The following is an 8,383-nucleotide window of genomic DNA, read 5'->3' as shown; positions in this document are numbered from 1 at the left end:
ACAAGGGAAGGGGAGAATATTATTGATCAAGGTTTTCAATTGGAAAAAGAAATAAGAGGGAAATCTATAATAAAAAATTGGAAAAATTACAACTTACCCATTTGTGATTTAGCCAAAACTTAAGTTACCTACTGTGGATTGAAATTTTGTACTTTACCTACATGAGGCATGCCCTGTAAGGATCTATAACCCACCTCCACACTACGCAATTATAAACATAACAAAACATAACAAAACTAAAGAAAACAAGCTCAAAATGAGGCATTTTGTAAATATTTAAAACCTTTAGCTCAAGAACTTCAATAGACACAAAAGTCACTCAAACATCAATTTGCACCATAAAATCAACCACTTTTAAGCAACTTTTTGGTATTCAGCAAAGAGAAACAAAGAAGTCACTTGTCTCTCCATCCCCTCCATCTTACACAATCCAGAGTCCAAACCCACGATTGTGCTCCACCAACACCAATTATCAAGATATAATCAGTTAATCACCAATTAGGGCCACCACCGCACCACCAAACCCACAGTTGGCATACCACGATTCAAGCCCATGACTGGATTTCTCTCTCTATCCTACTCTCCGATGTAGCCTACCATGATTCAAACCTAGGGGTTTGAGATTGGGGGATTTGATTGTGAGGGCTGTGCGGGACTTGGAAGTGGTTGTTCGTTGGTCGTTGATTTTGTTGACTAAAGTGGTTGTTGGTTGTAGAGGTCAAGGTCGCCTTGTGGCGGCAGCAAGGTGGTTGTCAACAAGGCAAATGGTTTTGGGGGGGGGGGGGTAATGTCCACGGTACTGAGATTTTTAATTTTTGGTTAGTTTGTTGCTTTCCTTTGAAAACTGGGGTTTTCCAAAGCTAGGAATTTTCAACACCAGGGTTGTTTAAGGGCTGTGGCAATTTTGGATTTAGTGCTTTTGGCTCAAGTAATGTTTGTGGTTGTAATGGTCACTTACAATGAGGGGGGAAGGAGGGGGAGTAGAGTGGAATTGGCTGAAAATAGGTTAATTTTGGGCCAAATCTACTCTATTCTACTCTACTCCCTTTCCTCCCTTCAATCCAAATTGACCATTATGCTGCTGTTGTGAAAATTGTTGGTATTGAGAGATTGGGTTTATATAAGGCCACTACTAATTATCCCATTCAAATGAAAACCTTTGACAGTCATCACAAACGTGATTGTCTTCTTTTTAATTTTTCTTGATCTAGCTATAGGTGATCGTGTATACAAAGGGTCTCTTTTTTGTTTTACCTCTTAAATCTATATAGCTCATAATTGTCAGAGTAATCTGAGTTCTATTGAAGTTCTTTAGCCAAAATTTTAGAAATTTTTACAAATGCCACCTTTTGATCTTCTTTTCTTTGATTTTGTTATGTTTTCATGTTTATAATGGAGAAGTGAGGAGGTGGGGGTTATGAACCCTAATAGAGTATAGTTTAGGTGAGTAAAAGTGCCAAATTTCAAACCATAAATAGACAACTTAAATTTTGGCAAAATCACAGATGGGTAAGTTATAATTTGTCTTAGAATTTTTTTTAAATTTATAATAGGAGATAAAAATATATAATTTTCAAAAGACAAATTTTTTTTTTTTTTGGGGGTTTAAGAATACTATATTAGGGAATATAACATCAAACTTGTCCAAGTTGTAAAAACTGAAAAGAAGAAGAAATTTTAGGATCAGTATAGTCAGGTTAAACTTGAGACCAACCCAAAACTTGAAATGTCCTTAGCGTGAAACTCGAACTTGGCCCGAACATCCACCTGACCCGCCCAAATCCCTTTGGGTGGAATCAAGTCGGGAAGAAAGGTCGTATTATGCGGGTTTTTGCTCAGCGCCTCAGCCCTAACTACTCCACCTTGTCCCTCGTTATTCATCTATCACTGGTTCAACAACCCCACACCCCCACCCAACCCAACAAGTACTTTGCATTTCATTAACTATTCCACCTTGCGTAGCCCTAACTCCTCCACCTTGTCCCTCATTAGTCTTGATATGATTAATGGTGAAAAAAAAACTTTAGATCCCATTCCGTTTTAAGATAACATGTAGAGGTTCATTTATATGAAGCAATTTGATTATTATTCCAAAACCATTTGGTTTTCCACCAAACCGAAACACTCGTATATGAAGTATTGACTCTTGGTTTACTAATAAATATATAGAGTTACTTGATTTTTGTTGGGAACTTGAAAATTCAAAAATACCAACCACACTATGAAAATTATGGTATCGGTTATTTCATTTGATAAAGTCTCTTGTGGTCAAATAAGAAATTTATGATTTGAATTTTGGCTACACTTAAATATTGATGGGGCCTTTTAGCTTAATGACAAAAGCAATTATCAAAAACTGGTGCCATATGTTCAAAGTCTGAAGTACTCATCAAAAAAAATTATAATAATACTATAAAAACTTAAAAAGTTTGACATTGCCAGACATTGTCATAGCTCCAGTCCATTACAGAGAGTAAGATGCTAGAGATTAGAGAAACTAAATCTAAGATCCTATCATATTAAAACCTTTTCTGGCTACAAAAATTGTATGGTTGTGATTCCCTTAATGGAAAAATCCTAAATGCATAGAAAATAAAACGTTATTATGAAACTAATCATAAAGGTCAGCATCTTCAATCCCATCAGCTGAAGATGCAAATAGATTTGAACCATGGGGTGTGTGTCCTGCCTCAGTAAACTTGAAATCAGACCCAAAGCCCCTGGATTGCTGCAAGGTTTGAGCAAAAGCTTGGTACTTGCGGATGTCAGCATCACTGACACTCCTCCTTGCAAACTTCAATGACTCCTCAAAGTGAGCTGCCTTCACCTCAGCCAATTCAATTTCATCTGTTGTAGAATCCTCTGCCATTGCAACAATTTTTTCCCTCTTTTCCCTCTCAATATCCTTCTGAATGTCCTCTCTAATAGCATATTTGCAAGCTCTCTGGCATATTTCTGTGATATCAGCTCCACTAAAGCCTGCAGTAAGCTTGGCAAGTGCTGTAAGATCAACATCTTTTGACACAGGTGATTTCCTCAGACAAGCTTTAAAAATCTGTAGTCTTGAACTCTCATCAGGCAGAGGAATATAGATCAACTGATCAAGACGACCGGGTCTTAGAAGAGCTGGGTCAATTATATCAGGCCTATTGGTAGCTCCGATGACAAATATAGTTTTTTTGGCAGATAATCCATCCATCTCAGTTAAGAGCTGGTTCAATACTCTATCCGCAGCACCACCTGCATCTCCAATGCTACTTCCCCTTTGAATAGCAATTGAGTCAAGTTCATCAAAAAACAATACACAAGGTGCAGACTGGCGAGCCTTGTCGAAAACATCCCTAACATTGGCCTCACTCTCTCCAAACCACATTGTGAGTAGCTCAGGACCCTTGATGCTAATGAAATTAGCCTGACATTCATTAGCAATAGCCTTGGCCAGAAGGGTTTTTCCACAACCAGGAGGACCATAGAAAAGAACTCCTCTAGAGGGAGACATTCCAAACTTCTCAAACTTTTCAGGATGCTCTACTGGATATTGAACTGTCTCTTGAAGCTCCTTCTTCACGCCCTCAAGTCCACCAATGTCTTCCCAGCTAACATTGGGTACTTCCACAACAGTTTCACGCAATGCAGAAGCAGTGCTGGTTCCCAGGGCAGCAATAAAATGATCGTTCGTGACAGCCATGGAGTTTAGAACCTCAGCATCAATGGTTTCATCTTCCATGTCAATAACATCCATTTTTTCTCTAATACATTGTAATGCAGCTTCAGTGCAAAGAGCCGCAAGATCAGCACCGACATGACCATGAGTTTCCTTGGCCACTCTTTCCAAGTTCACATCTTCAGAGAGCTGCATCTTCTTGGTACGGATCTGAAGAACCTCAAGACGCCCAACTTCATCTGGAACACCAATATCAATCTCTTTATCAAACCTCCCAAACCTTCTCAAAGCAGGGTCAATACTATTAGGTCTGTTTGTAGCTCCAATAACAATAACATGTGCTCGGGAATTCACACCATCCATCAATGTCAAAAGCTGTGAAACAATTCTCCTCTCTACCTCTCCACCCGTCTTTTCACGCTTGGGAGCAATAGAGTCAATCTCATCAATGAATATAATGGAAGGGGCATTCTTCTCAGCTTCTGCAAAAGCTTTCCTCAGATTGCTCTCACTCTCACCAGCCATCTTGCTCATAATCTCCGGGCCATTGATACAGAAAAAGAAAGCCCCAGTTTCATTAGCAATAGCCTTTGCTATGAGTGTCTTGCCAGTACCAGGAGGCCCATACAACAGAATTCCCTTAGGTGGCTTCACTCCAATAGTCTTGAAAAGTTGTGGATGCCTTAAAGGCAATTCCACCAACTCACGAATCTGAGCAAGTTGCTTCCTAACACCACCAATATCATCATAGCCAATCTCATCCAATCTTTCCTCATCTTCTCTCCTCACAGCCTCTCCTTCACAAAAAACTTCAGTGTCAGGCGCAACCACACAATACTCTCCAGGATCAGTCTCCATAACCTTAAACTCAACACTCCTCATACCACCTCTGACAAGAAAAAGATCACCTTTCTTCACAGGCCTATACGAGTCCATGAAATATGGCTTCAAATAGGCATCAAATAGATTCCCAGTAAGCCCTTCGATTGTGTCATCAAGAGGAAGAACGTGAACTTTCTTGCCGAACTTAATATCGGGACATTGATGAACCGAAACAACATCACCAAGCTTGACTCTAAGGTTGGACCTCACCACCTTGTTCATCAAAATCTTGAACTTGTTATTATCCTCAGAAGCGCTCCCGTCGCTGGCGAGCACAATGCAGACAGTGTTTCGCCTCATCTTGCCCTTGATCAAGACAGCGTCACCATGAAACAAGTTGAGAGTTTCCATGGTATCAGGGTGTAGAATGACAATAGAGTTGACATCGTGGTTGATGGGTTCGTCCACCACAAGCCTATTGGGAGCCCTCTTATTGTTGTTGTTGGGGTTGGGATCGCTGTCTCTCTTTCTTTTCCGGGAATCCATGGATGATGTTGATGCTTGCTCGGCCATGGACTACTAAATAGAAACAAATTGAAAAGCAACAGAACGGAATAAGAAGTAAAGAAGCAAAGCAAAATAGAGTATAGACTAAAAGTCTAGTGTTGTGGGGGGTATTTATAAATTTATTTCTCTTAATCCAGTCCTATGAGGATTCGGATTTTTCATTAAAGTCGGTTTCCTTTTTTTTTTTTTTTTAAAATCAAAGTCGGTTTCTTTTTTTTTTTTTTTAAAAATCAAAGCCGGTTCCTTGAGATTTAGGAATTACTATTACTATTATTATTTTTTATTTACTTTTTGCTTTTGTTTTTATTTTTGGTTTTGATTTTCCGTAGCCGTAACGCTAAACAACGAATAGCACGTGGCAGTGCCAAACATGTCTGAAATTTCACAACATTACATTTACATGGGGATTCAATCAGGGGCCATTGTGTAGTGTTGAAATGGCAATCCACTTCAAGGAATTGAAACAAAACGGAGCCCCAAAACCCAGAGCCATGTCAAACTACCCCTGAAGCCTGAAGGTAATTTCCTCTTTCATATTTGGTCTCCCAGAATTCATATTGATTGCCTTTTCAATTACAATTGGTTGATGTATAAAAGTACAATCTATACTGCTTTATCTGGGGTTTTGTTATTTTTTAGTGGTGATATTACCAAGTTCAAAGTTTCAAGCTTTGTGTATTCTTGTGGGATTGTGTATGAGAATTTGTATTGAGTTTTGACCCTAATATTAGTAATGCCAAATATTGTACTTTTTCTCAGATTCTATAATTTGACTGTTTATGGTATTGAATGCTGGGTGGCATATGTTCATCCAAAGGATATGTAGAAAGTATGATTGTTGAGATCATGAATGGCAAGATAAGAAAGGCTAAGAAACTTAGAGATTTGAGAGAGTCAAATGGAATTTCTGGTCATGTGCAAAGAAGACCTTTGACTTCACCAGTAAGTAGTGACAAGGCAAGGAGAACACACAAAAGATTGCGTTTTTAGATGGTGAGCAAAATGTTGTGAATGTTCAAATTAATATTTTAGACAGCTTTATTGGTTCAAATCTATATATTAGACAACTTTATCTTCCATTTAATTTTAAGCTATTTATTTTTATTCTGTTGGGTGTACTTACTACAAACTATCCTAGTATCCTTCCCCTATTATTGTTGCAATAATGTGGTCAGTTCCTGTAGCAAGTTTCTTGGTATCATAGTAGAGTGCGCTACCTAATGAAACTTTGTTTTGGAGATAATGTGATCTACTGATCTTGCTTCCACCTTGCCTTATCTTGAATCCACTATCCTGGACCTAGGTGGTTATTTTTACTCTTTCTTGTGCTGCCACCTTCAGCTTCTGCAGTTCCTACATCATTTCCTCTTCTTGACGTTTGCTGCTTCTTTGTTTAGGACTGTAACAGTTGCTAATTGACTTTAAGCACAGGGACTTGCCACACTGCTTCTGTTTCTATTTAGTTTGCCTTAGAAGTTTATCGCTGGATATTAAAAACGACAAAGTATGACTATTAGTATACTATTCTTATGTTTGTTAATTATCTTTTTATTTTAAAAAAGTTTTGGTTGCTGACTTTTCGGTAAATAATTAAACATTTGTTTTACCGTTAATTAGTAATTTTCTTGTTCTTGTGTTGTAGATGGATGATAGTGCTTTAATGGATTGTTTTTGCAAGGGTGGGCATTCTTCACAAGCGAGGGAAGGTTTGGAGATGATAATAAGCAAATGCCAGTGGCCAAACACGATAAATTATAGTACTTAAATTCATGAACTCTGTAAAGAAGGACAGCCTAGGGAAGCTCTGAGATTCTTGACAGGATGAAGCTCCAGGGATTGAAACCAGATGGCAGGGGTGGTATGCAAAAATTATTAATGGCTTATGTGAGAAGTTCCAAGAAGCTGCAAACTTCCTTGATGAGATGGTCCTTTGTGAACTCTCACCAAAACGATTAACGTGGAGCCTTCATGTTAGGATTTATAGTATGGTGGTACATGGTCTTAGTACCAATGGTGATCCAAACTGGGCTTTTTAGTTGTACATCTCAATTAATACTGGCACTTTTGATTCTCTGGTGGAGTGTTTCTGTAAGAGAGGAGACATACACAAGGCTGTTCACATTGTTGATGAGATGGTGATTCATGGATGTGTTCCAGCTGAGGGGACATGGAATGCAGTGGTTGGTGCGATTTTGGGATTGAAGGAAAGTGTGGGGAACTCTTCGCAGTTGTTGCAGTTCGAGTTGATAAGCAAATTTCTTACGCCTGAAAGATAGATCTGAAATTGATTTTTATGAGTTAGTAAGTGATCTTGATCTATGGAATTTCTATTCTCTATAATCCTAAATTTTTTTGAAGTTTATTACTTCTTTTCAAAAAGCATGAATTTACTGGCTAAGGATATTGTGATTTGCTTCTTGAAAGACAAGAACAGCTTTGAGGTGTGTTTTTAATTCTTAAGACAGTCACGCATACAAACACTGGCACCCACACTGATGGACTAAGTGAAGGATATTTCACTGATAAACATCTAATCATTTTAATGTCAATAAACATGAAGTATTTTGCAATTTTTATTTTTCTAGTAATTGTAGTAGCAGGTAAAGCTTTCATTCTTGTTAGTGTGTGAATGAAATGGGGAGAAAAACATTCTGCGGCTGTCAAAGAAAATGTAGCATTCCTAGGAATGTTGGCAACTTGATGAAGAACATTCATTTGGTGGTTTTGCCATCTTGATTTACTACATTTGATCATCTATGTAGAGATAATCAAATAGAGTTTCTGATTCTCAAACTAAAATGACAAGTTGATAATTGTGGGACTTGGATTTCCATGTCCTTGGATAATTGGCAAAATAGATATTGAGGGCTTGGGGGCTGAATTATTTCAATTTGGATTTGGATTTATTGTTGTAAGTTTTATGTTCCTTACTAGAATAGAGAAAAAAGAACTGAGATTGTATACAGTCCCCATGACCATTGGATATTTACTATCTATGTGTTGACACATGCCATCTCTTTGACTTCAGAAGCTTATTCATTTATATACAAGCGTTGTAATTTGATGGAGTATCTCTTATCATTAATATGTTCATGTAACTAATATTTTATAAAAGATGTGTCATATTTTATGTATTCATTAGAAAAAGTTTGTCTAGCACTCCTTGAAACATTATCTGGACCATCCTTTAGAACTATCAAATGAATTGGGTATGATCAAGAGTTTCTTCTGTAAAAGCAATGTTTGTATTGGGCATTGAAATGGCTCAAATGATTGCACCTTTTTTTTTTCCCCTTTCTTTTTGATAATTGCAATTAATGCTCGCTCTTT

The 8,383-nt window shown here is 37.8% G+C and overlaps 1 long non-coding RNA gene and 1 pseudogene across 1 annotated transcript; one reads left to right on the top strand and one right to left on the bottom strand.

The window, feature by feature from the left end:
- Positions 1-2,611: 2,611 nt before the first annotated feature.
- LOC142633379 (cell division cycle protein 48 homolog pseudogene) lies at positions 2,612-5,059 on the bottom strand (annotated as a pseudogene).
- Positions 5,060-5,952: 893 nt separating this feature from the next.
- LOC142633932 (uncharacterized) lies at positions 5,953-7,498 on the top strand. The gene is made up of 2 exons (XR_012844000.1): positions 5,953-6,046; positions 6,696-7,498. It is a non-coding gene; the product is annotated as an uncharacterized LOC142633932 (long non-coding RNA).
- The last annotated feature ends 885 nt before the right edge of the window (positions 7,499-8,383 follow it).

Source organism: Castanea sativa, chromosome 5 (genome assembly GCF_040712315.1).
Source record: "Castanea sativa cultivar Marrone di Chiusa Pesio chromosome 5, ASM4071231v1".
NCBI lineage: Eukaryota > Viridiplantae > Streptophyta > Magnoliopsida > Fagales > Fagaceae > Castanea > Castanea sativa.
Note: the sequence above shows the minus strand (reverse complement) of the source record. Positions and strands in the feature narration are given on the sequence as shown.